General features: G+C 39.8%; 1 protein-coding gene across 3 annotated transcripts in view; it reads right to left on the bottom strand.

Moving 5' to 3' along the window:
• Positions 1-20,661, bottom strand: part of ZZZ3 (zinc finger ZZ-type containing 3) — a 54,634-nt gene extending 33,973 nt beyond the window's left edge. For 2 of the 3 annotated variants that reach the window (XM_042819085.1, XM_042819087.1), the window contains exon 1: positions 20,612-20,661. The gene's annotated coding sequence lies outside the window, so the exon portion shown is untranslated. Of the gene's footprint in view, positions 1-7,484; positions 7,544-20,611 lie in introns of those variants that run through there. The other variant, XM_042819086.1, reaches the window with a different exon arrangement.
• Positions 20,662-21,121: the final 460 nt, after the last annotated feature.

Genomic DNA, 21,121 nt, shown 5'->3' with positions numbered 1-21,121 from the left:
GCAGAATATCATGAAGATGGAGACAAGGCTTTAAAGTAAGAAAAAGTCTGAATTTGTCCCTTACTGGGAAGGATGGGTAAGAAGTCAGACAGCAAGTGCTGCTACTGAAACCTCACAAGGAGTGGGCATACATTAATCAGCATGGCACTTGGACACAGCAAGACTCTAATTTGCTTACAGAAATTAATACACTTTATGTACAAATAACGATTTGATAAGAACACAGAATGGCATTTCAGGATACGTGCTTTAATATTTGAAAACCTTTGAAGTGTTACACAGATTTATGTGGACTCCACTGATACAAATTCTAGTTAGATCATTATTATTTAAATTAACCAGAATCCTATTTAGTAAAGGTGCAAGCTGTGTATGAAGACCTCCAGCAACAGAAGACACAAATTTATACATACACGGATGACAGCTGAGGAAAGCAGAATGAAGAAACTTCTTCCTACATACGTAGAATAAACCATTTCCTAACTGGGTTTCACCGGTACTTGGAATGTGGGATCCTGGTACAAGCCAATAGTTTAAAGGAAACCCAAGAACTAAGAAACACATGCACAGTTAGAGAAAGTATGTTCAACACAGACCTAAGCAAGAAAAGCAGTATCAATGAGAAGAGGTCAATATGAAAACATGTGGGCTACATCAGCAAACAGGCCCAAAAAGGAGCAAAGCAACATAAGCTTCTACTATTATTGTGTGGTGGTGCTTTATATATTTGGATACTTTAACATTATATACAATATCTTAAAAAGCAAAGAACTAGACAACTCACGCCTGGGTGGCAGAGCATAACAAAAAACTGCAACAGTTGCACAACCATAATACTGCATGCATGGTGATAAAGATCAAAACTTTTTCAACAGCTTGGATATTACAACTGTAGATTCCTACTAGCTAGTAGGGCTCATGTCCCACGCCGCAGTAAATTCCAAAATGACTTCACAAACAAAATCTATTATTTGTTTAGTTACCATTTACATGAACAAATGTGACATATACATAACCATCCTCTCCTGTTTCAGTTTCCTTCTGCTCCAGATGTGTGGGATCTTGCCTGCCACTGCCTCAAAGGAAGACTGCAGAATTTTCTATTTCAGTTCTGAGACCCTTTGATTACATTTCTTTCTATCATCAGAACCTGAGAGTCCTTAATGTATATCCTTTTTCAAAGCATTGTATTTTAATATATTAAAAACAAACAAACAAGCAAAAAAAACACCTTGCCAGATTTTACATTATCTTTTCCAGTTTCTAACACTTCAGAATAAGCATCCCCCTGGCACATATCTCTTTAATACCAAAATACAGAATGTTTTCTGGGAAGGAAAAGAAAATGAGAAAATCCACACCAATGAAAGTAATACGGTGTGACTTCAGAGTTTAAGTCACATGAGCCTATAAGTGTTGTCGCTTTTCTTTAGAATCTCTCAGAAATCACTCTGGATCACTGGCCACTATTCACACTTCAGGACAGAGCAATACACCAAGAGCTTCCCACTGGTGTATCACAGAGACAATATGAAACTGGTTGTCAGAAGTGGCCTTTCGCAAATCTCATTCCTGAATCTTCCGCCAAGATACAAAACAGAATTGACAAAAGCTAAGTTTAATCAGACCAAGCGCATATAACTCAGTCTTCCACATTAAAGTGGTTTAAAAAAGCGTAACATTTACCGTGAATTTCTGTGACTACTGTCAATTACATTGTACAATCAATGAATGTACAGATGTTATAGTTACGAGGTATACCAGAGATCTTGGCTACATAGTTATTACACCAAAGCAGAAAAGACAGGACGCTTACCCGCATCCTGGGTTCACTTATGAAACTCCAATGGAGTGGATCTCCAGAACAGATCCTTCCCCACTGGTGGTCAGCTCTTAAATGGGTCTAGGAGAGGTGCAGCCAGGCTCCCCCCCTTCTGGCAGCAAAGCTGAATTGCCTTCACCTGTGCTCCTGTGGCTGACTCATGGCTCGCCTCAGGGGATCAATCAGAGGTTCAGGCCGTGATTCAGCAGTCCCCATACATACATGCACATTAGAAATTGTTAACCAACTGCTGTATCCATGCATTACAGATGCACACAATCTTTAGTAGATTTAGTAGCAGCAGGACTCATATTTGTTTGCGGGAGGAGTGCTATTACATCTTATGATTTTGCATTTTCCACAGATTATTACATGAAAGGAACCATGAATAGGCTTTTGTGTTCTCACTGGCTGCATGTTTCCCATGATTACACCATTTGCCTTCTCTTCATCATCTATACATTCCAAAACACTTATTCAGACACAGAAAAGGCAATCAGACTACAAATTTTAAGCTTGCATAGCACAGCTGAGATACAGCGCGTCTCAGAAGAATACTAAAGGGTCACCTAAACTAATGAACACCTCTGTGTTATAAAACAGCAACTCTTAAATTCCCTGTAAAGCAGCAGTGTGTTACTTAGAACATTTTCAAAAATGACGTTTATTGTACCTATTGTATCTGTAGCTATTCAAGTAAACAGAATCTAATCACTTACAGAAGTATTTGCCCAGGACAAAAACTAAGAGAACCTTCACTGACCTCAGATTATCAGGACTTCAGTTTCTCCTCAAAAATAAAGCTTTTTGCCTCCTAGCAAAGCGGTATTATCAAATTAGGGATCAATTCCATTTAACAAATTATATCCACCAGTCTCTCAAAACTAAGTACGCCAGCATCTCTTCCTACAAATAACTACATTCACAAGAAATTAGCTTTCAGAAGAACTCATAATATTTTTCTGATTTACACTGCATCAAACACAAGCAAACAATCTACACCCACAGATAATACAGAACAATAAGATGCATAAAGCTGTAACGTAAGTCTAGAAGAAGCAAGAGTAAAAATAAATACATGTCATGAGCATATAAACAAGAGCTTAACCTCCTCTTCTCTACCATAAGCAGCTTTTTTTTTTGCACTGTTTTACATTGAACTTTGATTTTTAAACCACAAACGAAAGAGAAAGGTCAAAACAGCAAGTCACATGTGAATGACTAGCAATGCCCATCTGTCCCTTTGTAATTCTTCCAGTCTGCAGTAGTTTATCTAAAGGCTGCTACCCACATTAGGGAGGACAGATATGACAAAGGCATAATCCCTTTCCTAGGCAAATTCTAAGATAAGGTTGCCAATTTATATAAAAGCAAGTATAAATTATGCAGGTGTAACTACACAGCAGAGCTCAAGAAAGCACTCTATCAGATTTCTTCTCCTTATAGACAAGCCCTAAACCACTTTCAGTTTCTTGTATCTTGGCCAAATTAGATTTTGAGCTGAAATCATACACTGAGGCATCTGCCTTGGATTGCTATTCCCACCCTGCTGCCTTTCACCTCAATTTTCAGTCAAAATAATTAGTCATTTCTGTGCACAAATACAGAAGAAAAAAACAAACACAAACCAACCCTCCTACTGGTGAAGAGACTGCTGACCTTTTGTTCAAGGAATTTGTCTACCTCCATGCTTGGTGAAAGTGGGAAGAAAGCTAAGGGGAATGTTAGGGAAGGAGAGCAGTTAGATCAACAGAGCAAGTGGATATTGACAACTAGGTGAGGGAGAGACTGGAAATCACCAATAACTTGTAGAAGACAGAAAGCTTGCAACAGAACGGGAGAGAAACCAGAACTGGGACCAAATGGGAGCAGACAAGGAGGGCTCCCAGAACCTGGGAGCTCACCCACTCACAGCTGCACACACAGCACCTCAGCACGTCACCCCATGGATTTGCCACATGTATTTGTGACAACTCTGTAAACACAAATAGTTGTAGAACTGTATTATGAAATGAATCTAACAATAGCTCAAAGATGAAAGCATCAGCTTCCCTTTTATCTTTTCAGATGTGTCTAAATGGATAAAATGAAAAGATGCGAGCTCTGTGAGGTGCTACCAAAGCCACAGGAACAGTAAACTAGATTCCACGCTTTAATATACCTACTACTGCTTCATTTTAATTTACAGGAAAAATGCACAAAATTTCAACTACTATAACATCATTTAATACAAATTTGCAAATTAATAAATAATTGCATTCAGCATGATTAAGGACAGTAGCCTTAACTAAACATTCTTACTTTAATGATTGGTAAGTTTAGTAATTGTTGTCTAATACCATTAACTTCTCAAGAAAATTAAAAACAGACTACACCATTAACTTCAATGTACCCCTTAAAAAAATCATATACTTAACCACGTTTCTTGGTTATCACTGACTATCCTTCCTACCTCATTTATCTATTCCATAATACCATCCCAGTGAAACTCACTGCTTTTCTTGTGAAACCTTTCAGCTGCTGAATAAACTTGCTGTTACGCAAAGAAAACCACCTATGTGATTAATATCTCAGATACAACAGATTAAACAGGCTTTTGGAAAGCAGCTCATTAAAAAAAATCAGTAGCAGTGATTTGGTTATAATAACATTTTATTGAAATATTATTCTAGTAAAATAGACTCCAATAGCACTGAATTTCTTAACCGCATATTTACATATCAATAAAGCAAATAAGAAAAATGTGGTTTATTTTCTGTTATTTCTCTAACATACAAAAAATACTAATCACAGAACAAGATATCATTTCCCAAATTTCCCAGCTATTGACAGAAGTTATCAAGAAGTTAATAACAGTGTTAATAGTTCATTTTTGAAAAGAAGTTGAAGGAAAACAGTGCTGTCTGACTTCCTTAAAAGCCCCAAGGCAAGCTGTAGCACCACTGTTCATATGTATAGAGTACAACATTAGAAATGCCACTCTGATTCACTTTCAAAATAACTGCAAGCATGCTACTTTATGAAGTACACTGTAATGCTTGTACTGCACAAAACCGTGTATTTTTATCCCAAACGACTGTCAGTCAAAGGCATGTATTTGACACACATCAGTAAATATACGTATTTTTTTAATACAGACTACTACAGCATCAGCTACATAAGCCTCTGAAAACTACCATAATGACAAAGACAGAAGTACAAGACAGAGCAGTAACACATACTCACAATCAGGTATTCTCCATGTGTTGTGACTGAAAGCGCCACTGCAACAAACGTTAAGGCAAATACCAAAGCAGAATATTTGGGAAATGGGAGCATGAGGCACGCAACCTAAAGGCCCTTCAAGAAAGTTGGAGAGTGGCTTTTTACAGGACCGTGTAGTAAAAGGACTGAAGATAATGGCTTTAAACTAAAAGAAGGAAGATTTAGACTAGATATAAGAACAAATTCTTCACTATGAGGGCAGTGAGGCACTGGCACATACTGCCTACAGATGCTGAGGGTGCCACAACCTTGGAGGTACTCAAAGCTAGGTTGGATGAGGCCCTGGCAGCCTGAGCTGGCAGTGTCCCTGACATGGCAGGGGGTTGGAACTCGATGGTCTTTGAGGTCCCTTCCAACACAAAACATTCAGCGGCTCCATGATTCTACTCTATGATTAAGCAAATTGTAGAGTGCAATCAAATATACAAAGTCAAGCCCGTGGCCCACAGCAAGCACAGAAAAGTCTGTTTTCTCAGAAAGTCAGAGACAATGCATCTGCTCAAACACTTCTCTGATACGTCTCTGTGCTAGAACCTTACCACTGCTGCAGTTCTCAAAATAGTGATTTGTGGCAAAAAACCTTTTTACTCTAGCCTTGCAGATAGAACAGAATTTACTTTCATTGCCTCGTGTTGTTTGGTCTAATACAAATCACAACTGCTGGCTACACTTAACTAAATATGACAGCTTTGCCTTTGCAAATAGTCTTTCAAAGTAATGTTCTTCATGAGCTGAATTTATCAGTTACCCTGAGAACAAGCCTGGCTCACTTCAGTAGCCCCAAGAGTGCCACAAAGCAAAGACATCTTCTCTCATGCCCAACCATCCTGACAGAACAACAGATACCAGCACTTACAAACAGCATCTTACTCTTAAAATTCTGATGAAATCCTGTTTTGCAACTGACAATTAATTTATAAAGCAGACAGATTTCATAGCCATCTACAGTTCGATGCTCATCCTTGCTCAGGTCTCAACATAAGTCTCTTGAATAAGACCACTGTGCACATTTCAGTCTACATGGATTCCTGAAATTTCCACTTAAAAGAATCTGAAGTTATTGTAAGTGCATTAGTAACTGCATTTTTAAAGCTCTTACAGTGACCAATCACTTCTTGTTTCATTGTTGCTCCACATCTGGTCATAGAGAAACCTTTCAGAATGAACACTATTACATATCCTTTCTTCTCAATTCTGAATTGGTCTTGATCTTACACACACATAACACAGAAGTGCTTCCAGTTCAGCTAGTAGATTACTTTGTGTAGCTGCTTGTCTACATCCAACTGCTTCCAGACAGCATAGCTAGCCAGAATTTCCTTGATTTAACTATACAACAGAAGTCCATTTTCCTTTTTTATTTTAACATACATACATAATTTCAATAGACTGTGAGAAGTGTAATTTTGTTCAGCTTGACTGCAATTTCACTTTCTCTTGCTCTGCTCAAAGTCTTGGTAGATCACTATATTCAACTGATGAATAACATACTGTTTAATTTCCTGAATTTTCTGTGTTCTGCCTTGCCTCTGCTCATAGTATTAATTGGAAACACATAAAAAGTTTGTCTGTAATGCACTCACATTTAACACCTCAGTCTTTTTGTTCTGCTTCAATCTCAGTATGAAATCAGCTACCATGAAAGCTCAGCTAAAAGAGTAAAGTTTTTGCACAATACGATCATTTATCAGCTGTTTTTTTTCCCCTGGTAGCTTATTAACTTGCAAAATAGATGCATTTTATAGATTAAAAAATGCATTTCTAAGCCTTTCTAAGATTTTATACTGTTTTTCTAAACCTACCATTAAACTGCCAACACATTTCTGAAATACAGTTTATTCCCTCAATGTTCTTCCTGTTTACTTTTCTCAACTTTGTGATACAAGGAATACCCAGGTATTTAATTAATTTTAATTAATTTTAATTAATACCCAGGCTTTAATTATTATTGTTCTCCAACGTTATTTTGCTTTGCAATAGCCAGTTTATTAATTCCTGTACTTGCAAAGAGGAATTCACTTTCAAAATTCTGCTCATTGCTCAAGCATAAAATGAAAGACTGCCTACAAAGTGCCAAACTCCTCCCAACTGTATTATTCCTTCCCACTTTATAAATACTTTCAATACTTTATCATGCACTTTCTAAATACACACCACGTTTCACATACTGAGAAGCTGTACTACATTTACAGTAGAGCAAAAAAGACTTGCCTGTTACTGTCTAAGCACATGAACGTATCTGTTCTCTGTGCACACAGGTACCCAGATCCCTTTTATGTTATGACTACCCACTCTGTAAACTTCACTTCTTTAGAAGCAAGTCTATTCTTCTAAACTTTCTTATTTTCAAACATCTTTCCTCACACTGAGGCAGATCACAGGCCTGTGCAGTCAGTACCTTGTCTCCAGCAACAGGTGTAAGCAGAGGCCTAGGGACGAACTGAAAACACAGCGCCTTTCCCACTTCCAACTACTGTCAGTTCAGAGTCCTCCCAAGCCACGTGTCATTTCTGCCCGTGTGATAAATTGCAGTGCATTTCTCTTCCACAAGAAAAGAGATTCCCTGTTGTTCCTTGAGCTCCCATAATTTGTTCGCACTAAAGCTAACGGACCGGCTGTGTTTGTAAAGGAGAGATCTGATATTTCTTTTTTTTCTTTTTAATGGATATCAAGATCCATAATCTGGCAAAAGGAAAGAAGTAATGATGAAAGATTAGATATCCAATACAGGCCCTCTCATGACAATTTCCATTTTAACATACAGGGATGACACTTTTCTGTTTTACTCAGTTTTACCATCAGTTTCACTTCACTTCATCTGTACACATTTTTTCAGGAATAAAGAAGAAAAGATCCATAGTATTATCAAGGATGGAAAGCTGCTGCATAAACAAAGTATACCTATGCTACAATGGCACAAATGTTTCAAACAAATGCAGTGAGTACCAGTAATTTTATGTTACGCTTTCGGTTTTACCTCCTCTAATAGAAAGCAAGACCTCAAGGTCTTACATGACACCTTGGCTTTTGTCACTGTATTTTCCTGAAGCTCATTTCTGACACGTCTGACTTTCCGTCTTTGTCTCAAGATGACAAAACTCATGACTAGAGTAGTATTTTACTATTTTCCTATTTAATGAATTTTTAATTCAATTGTTCAAATTATGATTGCACTCAGTAAGATAACAATTTGAGAATTTAACTCTATATAGAAGTATGTCTGAATATGCTATCTACAGTTCTTAATAATACAAGTTTCCAAGAAAGAAAGATGGATTCAAGTTCCAGATTCAGCCACTAGAGAGTTTCTCAAAGCACAACAACAAAGGGGAAGAGCTACAGTCAATCTTCAGCATATTCTACCAGACTCAGGCAACAGGAAGGAGCTGTCAGCAGCCAGGTCAAAGAGTGAATTATATAGTTTCCGTATCTATCCTAAGCAAAGGCAAATGGATTGTCAGAGTTCAGATACCTTCTCTAAATGGCTGATCCATCACACCAACGCAAATGTGTGCTTGCAGTTAAGTTCCTGCTCTCATGTACGGCCTTTGCCCCTGCCCTACACACACCTGTCTCACACATTGCGCGCTGAAAACCCCAACTTAAGCAACTGCAGAAATCTTAGACTAAACGGGGAAATTATTTATGTTGAACTTAGATTAGCTTGTACAAATATGTTGTAAAGAGGAAATTCTCTTATTGTTCTCCCAGTGAATCATTCAGTTACACACATTCAATTAAAATGCTTATTTCTTACAAGACTGAAAACAATGTGATCAGCAGCTCTCTGAATCTGCCACAGACAACTTGGAATCTTGGCAGTATGAATTTAAAAACACTCAATAACAAAGCCAGAAGTCACTTTCATTCAATTTGACAAACATAATTCACATTTGCATTTACACAGAAAAAATATCAAGCACAAGACTATGTTGCTCTCTTTTAATAATAAACTGCTTGCAGTTTATTATTTGCCAGTGATGTCGCAGAAAAGCCCTTCTGATCCTTTCTAAAGCATAGTGCTTTTCAAACTACTGTAAGAAATTTAAGAGAGCTATGCCAAACCAAGTGCTCTGCTCATTCCTTTCTTAGTGCCTCTGAAGAGCTGACATCAAGTATTAAGCAAGGATTAACCTGACAAATTTAATTTACATGCCATCCATAAAACTGCTTAGCTTTATGATTTAAAATATTACCAAAACCCTGACTGCCAGTTCTTACAGAACATCTGCAATTATTGTCTAATACTAAAGCACTTCTCTATGAATAACTGTATTACCTACAGCATAACGCTGCAAACATAAAAGAGGAAAAAGAAACACAGGAAGAATACAGCCCCTAAGAGCAGCTCTTGCTATACCTTGAATACACAAAGTGCTCATAACTCAGTGACGAATTCTCTCCTATGGCAATAAGCAATTAATTACATTCCTTTCTTGATAACATGAGAAGAAAAAACGTGAAAATCCCAGACGTTTAATAACTAGTTTTACTGTATCTAGAAACACAAGAGGTACTGAAATACAATGATCATACAGGGCATAGCAGACCTGAGGATTTACCTGCTGTCTGTTCACAGAATTAATGGATATTTTATTTGGCTTACCGCCCTGCTGTTCTGCACAGAGGAACTGTCCCAAACCTCTGATCATTCTTGCTGCACTTTTCCATGCTAAGCCTGGCAGATGGATCAGTGCTGAATAAAACATTCAAAGAATGGGCTACATTATATGCCATGGATTTTTTATTTATTTTTTTTTTTTTAACCACAGAACAGTCATGTTTTATGTTATGAACTCTCCCCAGTAGCAGTCAACACTACTTACTTTTTTTTGACGGCTTGTGAAAACTATTATGTTTTATATCATGAATTATGTTTTTACAGAAGCATCTATCAGAACACTTTTCGGAGCAGTAATAGCTGACTTAAAGCCAGGGAGGTCTTTTTTTACTCTTATGCATTACCTCACATTTCTGAAAATGAGATTCTGCTTCTATTTTATCCCCCATTCAGTTCTGTGAGCTCCTTCTATAACTCTGCCTGTAGACAGTGATGAAATCAAGTCATCAGACTTCTATCAGCTCTAGATTATTATCAAGGCTTTTTCTGTCATCACTGAAATAATGTTATCATCATATCACTGCTCTAGAAGTATTTGAACAATTCTAACTGTATGCTAACATTTCAAACACCTGCAGATTTTGTACTGCAGAGAAAAGAAAAAAAAACAAATCCTTAATGCCATCATGAAAACATTTAATGCAACGTCCAAAGGAATACATGCATTCTCTCAGCACAGGTTAAATTTTCAAAGCACAGGTTAAAGCCTTCTTTTTACAATTATGTCTACGGGATCTATAGGAAGAGCACATACAATGAGTTCAACGAGTCACAGATTAAACCCTGACATTAAAATTTCCAATCACTATTTATAATGAAATTAATGCTCTATTAACACAAACACTACCCAACTTTGCCCAGCGGGTTTGTAAAATGTTTGGACTGTTGATAAATGTCAAGTCCCATGACTGACAAATCCGCCTGGATTTGCCGGGTGAGGTGGGTGCTGCTTCCTCCTAGGAATGCTACATGCAGACTGTTTGGATTGCCTTTGTTTAACTGAGGAAATACTAGAAACATTTTTATTCACTCTCAGTCGAGAGGAAGAGCAACCCTATGGTATTTGTGATTTAAACTGAAGAAGTAAAATTGTAAGCATACGTGCAAGTTAGCAGAATAATTAAAAATACATGTGGCCATTCCAGGAGACTACTCTGAAGACAGCATTTTCATCAATAGTGGATGCTATGATTCAATGCAAACACACTTTTTTTTTTTTTTTTTTTTTTTTTTGCAGCTGATCTCCTATCAGAATATGTCTTAATTTAAACAGGTTTCCATTGCTGTGCCTAGCAGGTAACTTCCACGAGGATCATTCTGTATCTGAATTAATGCAACTCTCTTTTTTCTACCCTTGCTCTACCTGTATCTACTCAGATGCTATTCCAAAGAGCTTTTTCCTAGATTATTGCTGTATCCTAGTCTCCACTTCCCCACTATTTTCCTAATACAGCACACAATGCTGCATCCACCTATCATCTCCCTCCTTACCAAAGGAGCTGACACATACTCTGGTAAGCCTTCAGTCATTCTCTGTTTAATTTTTCAACAAGACTTCCCAGGTGAGGTTTCATTTTACAGTTAAGTGATTTAATCTACAAACAGAGGCAATCCCACTCCCCATGACCCTGATGCACCATCCTGATTTTTCCTATGCATTTGCCTTAGTATTCAATTTGATCTCGCAATGAGCTGATTTCAAAAATACAAACCCTACAAAAGAGCCATTATTTTTCTGCTGGTTTAGCTCCCTGGACAGGCTTACAGTAATGGTCAGACAAGCACAGGTGCTACCAGAAAGCAAGGGCCAGACCTACATATGCTGGTGACAGATAGCCACTGGATCAGGTTAGCTGTAACGTGAAGCCCTACTCACAGGCTGCCCCTTACCCTTAGCTCTTTACAAGCCTAAGGAGCACAGTTACTTCGTTCAACTCAGAACTCCAAGTTTCCATAACGAGAATACAAATATTTGATAACTGATGCACAGAAAGCAACTCAACAACCTTACGGTTTCTATCCGTATTGACCAGCTATAACATACTTTCTACTGGAGTTGAGAACTCCCTGGGGGGAAGCATTCTTCACATCCGCTTCTGCCAAGCAGGGGTCACAGAATCTGCTGTACTTCACTCCATTCTCATTCTGCTTTACAGTTGGTTTGAATACAAAACTGTTAAAATTCCTTTGAAAACTTAACTAAAATTCAGTTGATGCATGTCTTCACTGACAGAACCTGAGATACACAAAGAAGGCAACAGAGAAAAAGAAATAAGTCTTTCTGCATTCTTATTTGTAACTGATTCAAACCCTTGGGCTCTTTTCAACATCTTTTCGTTATGGAAAATAGTCAGTGAGAGTCGAAATGAAACAGTCATCAGACTTCACTCAGAAAGAATACAACAGTAGAAGTGTAAGAAAAACAAATGTTGTTTCAAAGCAGTAGCACTAGCTAATCCGCTAAGGAAGCTGCAGGGATTGCTTGTATGCAGTAAAGGACCCATTTGAGGGAGGATATGTACAAACATTACATATCAGCTCATATTACTTCTGCAAATCAGGCCTGCTGAGAGAACAGACAGGACAAGAAGAAACGTCCACATGATCACCTGGTACACATCATACAAGAAAGCCATAGTGACACATGAAGCAAGCCTGAAAAGGGTACCGAGAATATTACAGACTGAGCCCTCCCAGAGCTCTGCTGATTCTCACAGAAAATCCCCTGACTCTTTTTATGAGAACTCCTCAGGTCAAACATTCCTTCTCTGCATTCAGAATTCTGACAGCAGAAAAAAAAACAACAACCTTCACATAATGAAGGAAGCTTAAATAAAATCACTTCTGGGTTGTGATTAGCCAGGGATATTGTCAGCTTATAACTGAAAATCACAAATATTAACAGGAAATAAATAACATAGAATGCTGGTGGGTTGGGTGGTTTCTGGTGGAGGGAGCAGGTGAATAAAAAGGGAAAGAAAAAAAAAAATCTAGATCTTAAAAGCAGGAAACCAATTCCTTTACATATCTGGAGAATTTGGAAGGTCCCAACAGCAAAATGGGCTTCTCCATACAGCCTTCTTTTATGAGAGTAAATACCGAGGATTCTTGAGGATTTGCAAGATTCTCTTTGTTTCAACTCGAAGGCAAATCACACTATGGGTCAATAACCTCACCATTATAAGAAACAGCAACAAAAATGTCTTGAAACAAAACATGAAGTAGGAAAAAAAAACTCTGAAAAAGCTTCCCTTTGGGGTGGAGGAAAGCTTATGAATTCAGACATGATACAAAAAGTCAGTGTTGCTCATTGTCCTTTCGAGCACAAGCTGTGAGATGGCAGCAACTATGAGAGGAACCTTTTCTATCTAAACTATCTTAGGAATCCTCTTAACAAAGGATCAGCAGATTCCCAATTACATGATCCAGAGAAATCTACAGCTGATCTCAGCAAAGAGAAATGAGATAACTACACTCTGTTCTGTAAGAAACCCATTTTCTCCCAGATGGACTTAAAACTATGCAAGCATATAGGAAATGTAATCACATTGCTGCAGATTCTACACTGATACCTTGAAAAATAATTTTTCAGCTTTTTGGCATTTTTTGCAACACATGAGACATAGCAGAATTTCCAGAAAACTGATACAATGGAGATCATGAATTTGCTAAAATCAGAAAATTGATTTAAAAAACACATATGAGCTGCAGCAGCTTTCTACTTTGCCTACTTTTCTCTAAAGGACAAAACAACTGCAGACAAGATGCAGACTGGAAAGAATTGAGAAGTTCTGATGAGCTTCCTTTTTCCCAGAACTTTGCTTTTGAGGAAACACCCAGAGAGCAGCGCTGGCAGCTGAGCAAAACAGACACCTTGTCAGATCTCTTCAAGGGGCAATTTAGATAGAGCAGTTACTATCAAAAGCAATCTAATCATGTATAAATAACAAGTAAGACTTGCTGCTCATTACACTCTGACTTTCAGAGACAGATACACAGAGAAAGTGCAAGTAAATAACAAGAAGGCAGTAGGCGGAAAACATGTACCAATACATTCTAACTTTAGAATGATTTGCAAAATACAATTTCAAAAGTTGCCAAAGACATTCTATACACTTGGAAATGGAGAAAAAAAAAAAAAACAAAAAACACCACCAAGCAGAAATATAACAGCAACAATCTGTCATAATGTTAATGGTTTCCCACTACAAATCCTTTAGTCAGTCACAGCCTACATGGTCCCTCACACTTCTCTACAAGAAATACTTCTCCACATCCCCAGTAGAGAACAGCTTTCTCCCCCCAGCCGTCCAGCTGTCTGGCAGTCCTGACAATTCCTTCTCAGTAACAGCTCGCTCATCAGGTGGAGCTTAAGGAATAGGTGCATTTGTCTCTGCCCAAGACTTAAGCCTCTGTGCCCTTACGCTGAGACACCGTGACCCCTTTACAATACTCTACAAGAAAGCCTCTGTTCTGTAGTGATACGTATTCCAAAAAATCTGTGGAAGACTTAAAATACTTGAGGGAAGTAATAAATTCCTGCTTTAATCATTCTAATATAGCAGACAGTGCTTGCTTTCTTCCTTTACCCATTTTTAGAAAACCAGTAACAGCTTTGAGGACATATTTATTTAACTAAGTTATAAGAAACCCTCAGAATTAACTTTCACCTTGTCCAAATACTGCATCAGCACCTAAAACCAGTGCCACATCCGTGACCAACACCTTGTTCCTCAGTGATCAAATGAGCAACTTTTCATCAACCAGAACAAGCAGAATGATGATATCCTGTAGAGCTGAAGTGTATATAAAGTTTAATTCCTACCCCTGATCAGATGGAAAAATGCAACAGAAGCCAAATTACAATGAGGAAGAACTGGACCAAAAATATTATTTCATCTCAGTCCTCAACTCTCTTTAAATGCCAAGAACATCGAAGAATTCACTGAACCCTTTTTCTAATTGCAGGGCATAGACCTATGCAACACAGAGATTGGCCTTCATTATTCATTAAGCCCAAGACAGCTTTGTCAAATTTTAAGAATTAGAAGAGCTTGAACAAGGTCACAGGAAAAGTACTCAGGTGAAAATTTTCAGAATAAATTATTAAAATGGATTTGGTTCAAAACACAGTCGGTCAAACTGACTGGTAGCTCTAATCCTAAAAGCACTAATAACACTTCTGTTACAAAGGTAGTTCCTTCATTTAATCAAAGGTTTTCAAGTTACCTAAAAAATCCTCAAAGGAGAGATTTTGTTTAGAAACAGCCTACGTAATAGAAAGCATGCATTTCTATTCAGCCTCTTCAATGTTACTACTACTACACAGCAATGTGGATGAAAGACTAAAATCTAGTCCAAATTCAAGGAACACAAACCAATTTTGAAGAACACTACTTACATAATAAACTCTTTAAGAACTTGAAGATCTTTGTGCTGATTATCACTCAATATACATCTCTCAGATAACAGCTGTTATCTCTGTTTCACAGTGAGAAGTAGAAGCTGCATGATCTGCTCTGTTTTAAAGCCTACAATACATCCAATTCCCTCGCTCCCTAGGATTAATCTTTTTAATTTTGCTTTCTGTCAGTGATGTTTTCTGAAAGACTTTGACTCCAGCCCAGTTTGTTTCCAATGGTTCATAAATAAAAAGCAAACACAAACAATAAGCCACCACACAGAAGGAAGTCAAAAGATAAAAAAGCATGCCTATTCAAGCGATTTTCAATATTACATTACACAGGTCTTATATAAATACTTTATAAAGCAACACTTTGATGAACATATTTGAGACATCTTTTCAAACTACATTTTACAGACTGTCACATCAGAATTTTCTCCACCACACGGTCCACATTTTTTGTTTGGTTTGGTTTTGGTTTTTCATTTGTTTGCTTTACTCATGGCCAGCAACATTATAAAAATCATAAAAATGTGGAGATCTTATGCTGACAAATCTCCCCACCCCCTCTGCCAAGGACAGGCCAACTACACCCAAATCACCTCTAAAAGAAGGCTATTTAATCTTTTCTAGAGCATTTTCAGCAACAGATATCCCATTACCTCCCTCAGACGTTCAACCCTGTTTTTATCTATCCACAGAGCTGGAAACCTTCATTTGTGCTATTTAGGACCATTATTTCTTGCCCTACCTGGAGAGAACAGTTCATTACATTCCTCTCTGCAGCGATCCTTACCATACTTAAAGCCCTGTTATTATGCCTCCCCATCTCTGCTACAGTCTAAACAATTTTAGTCCTTCTGGTCCTTCCTCAGAAGCCATTACTGCAAACTTCCTAAAATACTCTTCGATTGGTCCAAATGTTTGAAGCACAAGAACAAAAAGCAGAGACAGTGCATCATCTGAGGCCTAACACTGAGTGCTGCAGAAGAAATTCACATCTTACACACAACAACAGCCCAGCTCCTACATCCCAGAGTGACTCCCAGTGTCCGTTTTTAAAGCTGGTATGACTCATTTGTGTTCATTTTGTGATACAGCCACTTATTTGCAGATCTGTTGCCCTACCAGTTGTCTCTCATTTTAAGTTTATCGTTGCTACCCAAACATATTATTTTACCTTTCCCCTTTGCTGAAATGTAACCCATGCATTTCCTTCAGATCATCTGTCCAATTTGTTGCAATCATTTCACACTGCAGTACCTGTATTCCCCCCACCCTGAGCTCTACTGCAGCAATTAGTAAATCTCTGCTCTATCATCCAAGTCACAAACTGAAAGACTAAACGGGATTAAACTCACAAAATACACCTGCTGAATCCCACATGCTGCACTCCTTCAATTTGAAACATCCTTAGAGCATTTAATTAACAAGTACAAACCAGCATGGCAAATCTTCTCTGACAGTTTCTATTTTTGGTGTTTCTGAATTCTTTATCTGTGGAGATAAAACTTCCAACTTCAGCACTACTGTGCTTTGTCACTCTGCTGGAAAACCTTCATACACAAACACACAGGGGAGGCCTTCAGCACTCTCTTCCCTCTTTAAAGCTTTAGTGGCAAAGTAACCTAGTTGCACAGCTCTAACAGTTCCGAATTCGGGCCACTTTCCTGTTTTTCTTGCCTGTAACAGAGATACTACAATGACACATTCACTCCAAGAAATCTCTAGCTCTGAAAAATTCAGATCAGATATATAAGTACATACATGAACCAATAATAAAAAAAAAAAGGCAAAACCAAAAAGCAGGATGTTGTCATTTATGCATCAACATGAAAACTGCCAAGAACACACAGTTGCTTTTGGACGTTTATATTTTCTTATTAAGTATTAAACTCAAATCACTGCACTTTAAGGACAAAATCAGACATGTCTCAGGACAGAGCTGGAAAGGACAAAATCCCACTGCTCTGCTACCAGCCAGGATTCTCCGAAGGGGAAGCTGTTGCTCTGATCCTTCTTACAGCAGTTTGTCTGGCACATATGCACCCAATTAATCAAAGCAAATATTTGTGTTTAAATACTGTTAACTGAACTACTAAAAACACCTTTAAAATCTTGGACAATTAAATTTTCTATCTTGCCAACAATCATATTCTATGTCTTGTGACGAAGTTTGATACACAGAAACAGAAAGGGAGAGCAGCTAATGGAACAGAGAAAACATTGTTACAAGGGGAGTCAGCTGTTTTCAGAAGTAACAAGATAGAAAGCTTTCAGCTTAATGCAAAGCAAAAATATTTAAATAGAGTATCAAGTAAAAGTTTAACCAAGGGCCCACGAGCTCTGAAACAAGCAACCAAAAAGGAACTTGGTCATCACAGAGAACCGTCCTGCTGCATTTCCAAAGGGCCAAGGATTGGAACAGCTGATCTTTTGGCATGTCCACATTTAGCTGAATTCGTTCTAAGCATTAAAAGCTTAAAGTAACTTTCAAGAACAGTTGCTGTAATTTAAGCTTTTGGTCTGAAGATATAAAAACCTCCTCTATGACAACCGTCTGTATAAGCAGAAGTAATTAAATACAAGCCTGTAACTAATACACAGGACTGAGACACAAACTGTAGAATTTATCAGCCTATTATGCTACAAAACCAAAACTGAGCATTTTGCTTTGATTATGAAAACGCACATAACCTTTTGAAAAGCCTTTTGTTTAAAGAACAACGTCCAAGAAGAAAGTGCTACTAAATGCTTACCTCTGCATTTCCTAATAGTATTTCAACAGGTTTTCACAAAACTAAAAGAAATGCTTAGAAAAGTTTTGCTACAGCAAAGGCAGTTTTCGAAGCACAAGCCACGTTTATGGTATTGTTATAGCTAACAATATTAGACTTAAGTGTAATGTTTATCAGAAGCAAGTTTTTATAAAAAGCAGCCTGATTTCCAGCACAGTACACTTAATTTGGAAACTAAGAACTTTCTCCAAAAGTGCGAAAGTTTCCCCTTTCTGCACCTTCTCTCCCGCCTACAGAGGTGGAAGATTTTTTTCTCGTTTCCAAGATTTTAAGGACAACTTCTACAAATATGTGCCTGGAATAATCCAAGTATATTTAAACCAACCCCAAAGGAAGGGAACAATAGGTCTCCCAGTACTGCAGCTCTAGAATTTATGTCAGTACAACGTAAAGGTATGGATACAGGCAAATGCTAAATACCTGCAAAGCAAGCTGCCTCATGCAAATCTGGTTCTTTACGACTAAAGAAACCTGTAGCAACAGTTCCTGCAAAATGCTAAGACTTCCATTTTGGGGAAAGCCCTAAGAAAGCAACCACTGACAGAGAAGCTGCAAAGACATGAAAGAGAGCTTTTCAAATGTGAAAGACTTATTTTTAAAAAATGGTAATAAACATCTGGAAATGGGACAGACTGCCAAGACTTCTATTCCAACTCACTGAGTTCATTTTGAAACATGAGGAAACTGTTCCCTATTTCACTTACCCAACACAGTGGCAGAAGAGCAAAGTGGAAGCCTTATCACCTTGCAGGCACCAGGCAACTATCAGTGACAAGATGCCAATCTACTCCCAGTACCCAGAACAGTCTGTAAGAACCAGAACCCAACATTTCCTCCAGTCTCTTGGAAATACTGGGAGAGGGAAGTCTCCATTCTGTATGTGGCAGACAGCAAAGGGGATCCGACATCACACTACATTGGAAATGCCAATAAATATCAAGGCAGCCAGGCATTGTTTAGCAATAGAACAGAAGGCCATAGGATATCCTCCTAAACTGTGTGAAACAGATCTAATCATTTTTGCATACTAAATGTGTAATACTGAGTTCAAAAATCCCATTTACTAGTTCTCATTTTCCAGACATAAAACACAACTGAACTTCACTAAATTGCTCAGTAAATAAGCTACTTAATACTGCCTCTCTCTTATTAATTAGATATTTGTAGTATGCAATGCAAAGAAAAATCATTTTAGTTTACAGTGGTACAACTGAGAACTGCAGGAAGTTCTATTACTGGACAACAAAACAAATAGACACATCAGAATTTCAGTTTCAGGTCATAACTGCTGCTCCTTATTGACACACATGGCCACAGTGCAAAACAATCCTTCACAAAAAGTGTTTACTGTAATTCCAGGACATACCACATTTCTATGAAACAAGCATAAAACTTGCACCCAAAGTTGCTCACATTCTGAATGACTCCTCAGAAGCCACATGCTGAAGGAAATTGCTAACTAAACCCTTCTACAGCAAGGGAGTTTCATGAACGGCTTCAACTGAGTGAAAATTTCACCCAACTAACACTAATATTTTACTGCATACACTTTTCCTTAAAAGAACTGAGTTTGTCTCCTGCAGACAACTTTTTCTTCAACCAATGTTTTTCCAGTCCTTGCATCAGCAAGGGGGAAAGTGTTGTAATTAAATGTAAGCAGAAATACATGGAAAAGACACATCTTTAGGGGTTGTAAAAGTCAGTATTTAATACAAAATATGAAGTATGCTTAAAGTTTTGATCTCTATATGTTATTAGTTTAGTAGTAATGGCAATATCAATGGAAAACACACAAATACACCTACAACCACCAAGTAGCTATTATAGTTCATCTAATAACGACTGCCTACTTACTGCTGAGTAACAGTTGGAAATCTGAACGCCCAGAACACCTGGGTGTTCAGATTTCTTTTATGAAAGTTTTGTTATCATTATGCATCAGCCTCAGTCTAAATTAGTAACAGAAAGAGTTTAACCCCAAGACCACAGCCCCTGTCAGCACTCTGGGATAATCAGGGAGAGAACACAGGATACCATAAGGATGACACAGAACCTTAAGTTCTCCCATTGCTATCAGGGCTGGGTGACAAAGGGGAGCTGGGACAGCTGGGACACATGGGCACTACGGAAATCATTGCTCTAAGTGGAACAGGAGACTGAGAAGTATTCCACAAGCTTGGGACATACAGAGATCAGATCTGCGATGTCTTTTGTGCTCTGCGACAGGAGCTGCAGGCATCCAACAGCCAGGGCTGACCACAGCAGCAGCACAACGTGCCGGCACCGCGCGCGTCCGAGCCACGAGAGGCCGGGGGACCCACGGCCGCAAACGGCCTCGGTCAGGAAGGACCGAGAGGCGAAGCGGAGCCGGAGGTTCCTCGGCCCCTCTTGGCCAGCCGGCAGCCCGGGCCTCGATCCCAGGCGCTGCCGCACGTTCGGCCCAGAGGCGGCCGGAGGGCTCCACCGGCGGGGTGGGGCGGGCGCCGCTCTGAGGAGCGAAGTGCGGCCCGGGTAGCGCGAGGTGAGCTGAGGTGAGGCGGGGCCGGGCCGGGGCGGGGGAAGGGAGGGAGGGCCGGGAGCGGAGCCAGTAGCGCTTCCCCGGGGCGCCCGACCCCGCCCCGCTTCCCGCGCGGTCCGGGGCACGCCGGCGGGGAGGAGGCTGATCGCAGGGTCCCCGCCCCCCGGGCCCCCGTTACCATTACCCAGCACGCCCAGCGCCGCGCCGCCATCCCGCAGCCGGCCCGCTCCCGCAGGAACCGCGCGACCTCGCGAGATTTCCCCTCCCCGCTCCCCCACTTTCCCTCCTCCTCTCCCATCCCCGCCCCGCGACCCGGCCCGGCCCCGCGCGCACACGCACGCTCGCTCAGACCCAACATGGCGGCCGCGGCGCCGCGCACGTGTCCCCAGCCGCGCGGTGTCAGACCGGGCGCGCGCACGGACACCCGTGCACGCACGTAACGCCTGGGAAGGGGGGTCACGGGGAGGGACAGAGGGGATGAGGGAGGGGGGAGGCGGAGCCGCCGCGCACGCGCAGGAGGCGCCGCTGCCGGCCAGCTGATTCGAACGGGGCGCGCGAGCCGCCACCTCCTCCCGCACGCGGTGGTCACGTGGGGGCTTCCCCCCGCTCCTTCCCTCCTCCTCCTCCTCCTCCTCCGCCTTCCCCCTCCCCTCGCGGGTTCCGAACTCGGCACCATCCGGGTCCCCCATTCCCC

The sequence above is a fragment of the Centrocercus urophasianus genome, unplaced genomic scaffold (genome assembly GCF_019232065.1).
Source record: "Centrocercus urophasianus isolate 14NV4802_14NV808 unplaced genomic scaffold, USGS_Curo_1.0 seq_18, whole genome shotgun sequence".
Classification (NCBI taxonomy): domain Eukaryota; kingdom Metazoa; phylum Chordata; class Aves; order Galliformes; family Phasianidae; genus Centrocercus; species Centrocercus urophasianus.
This window is presented reverse-complemented; position numbering and strand designations above follow the sequence as displayed.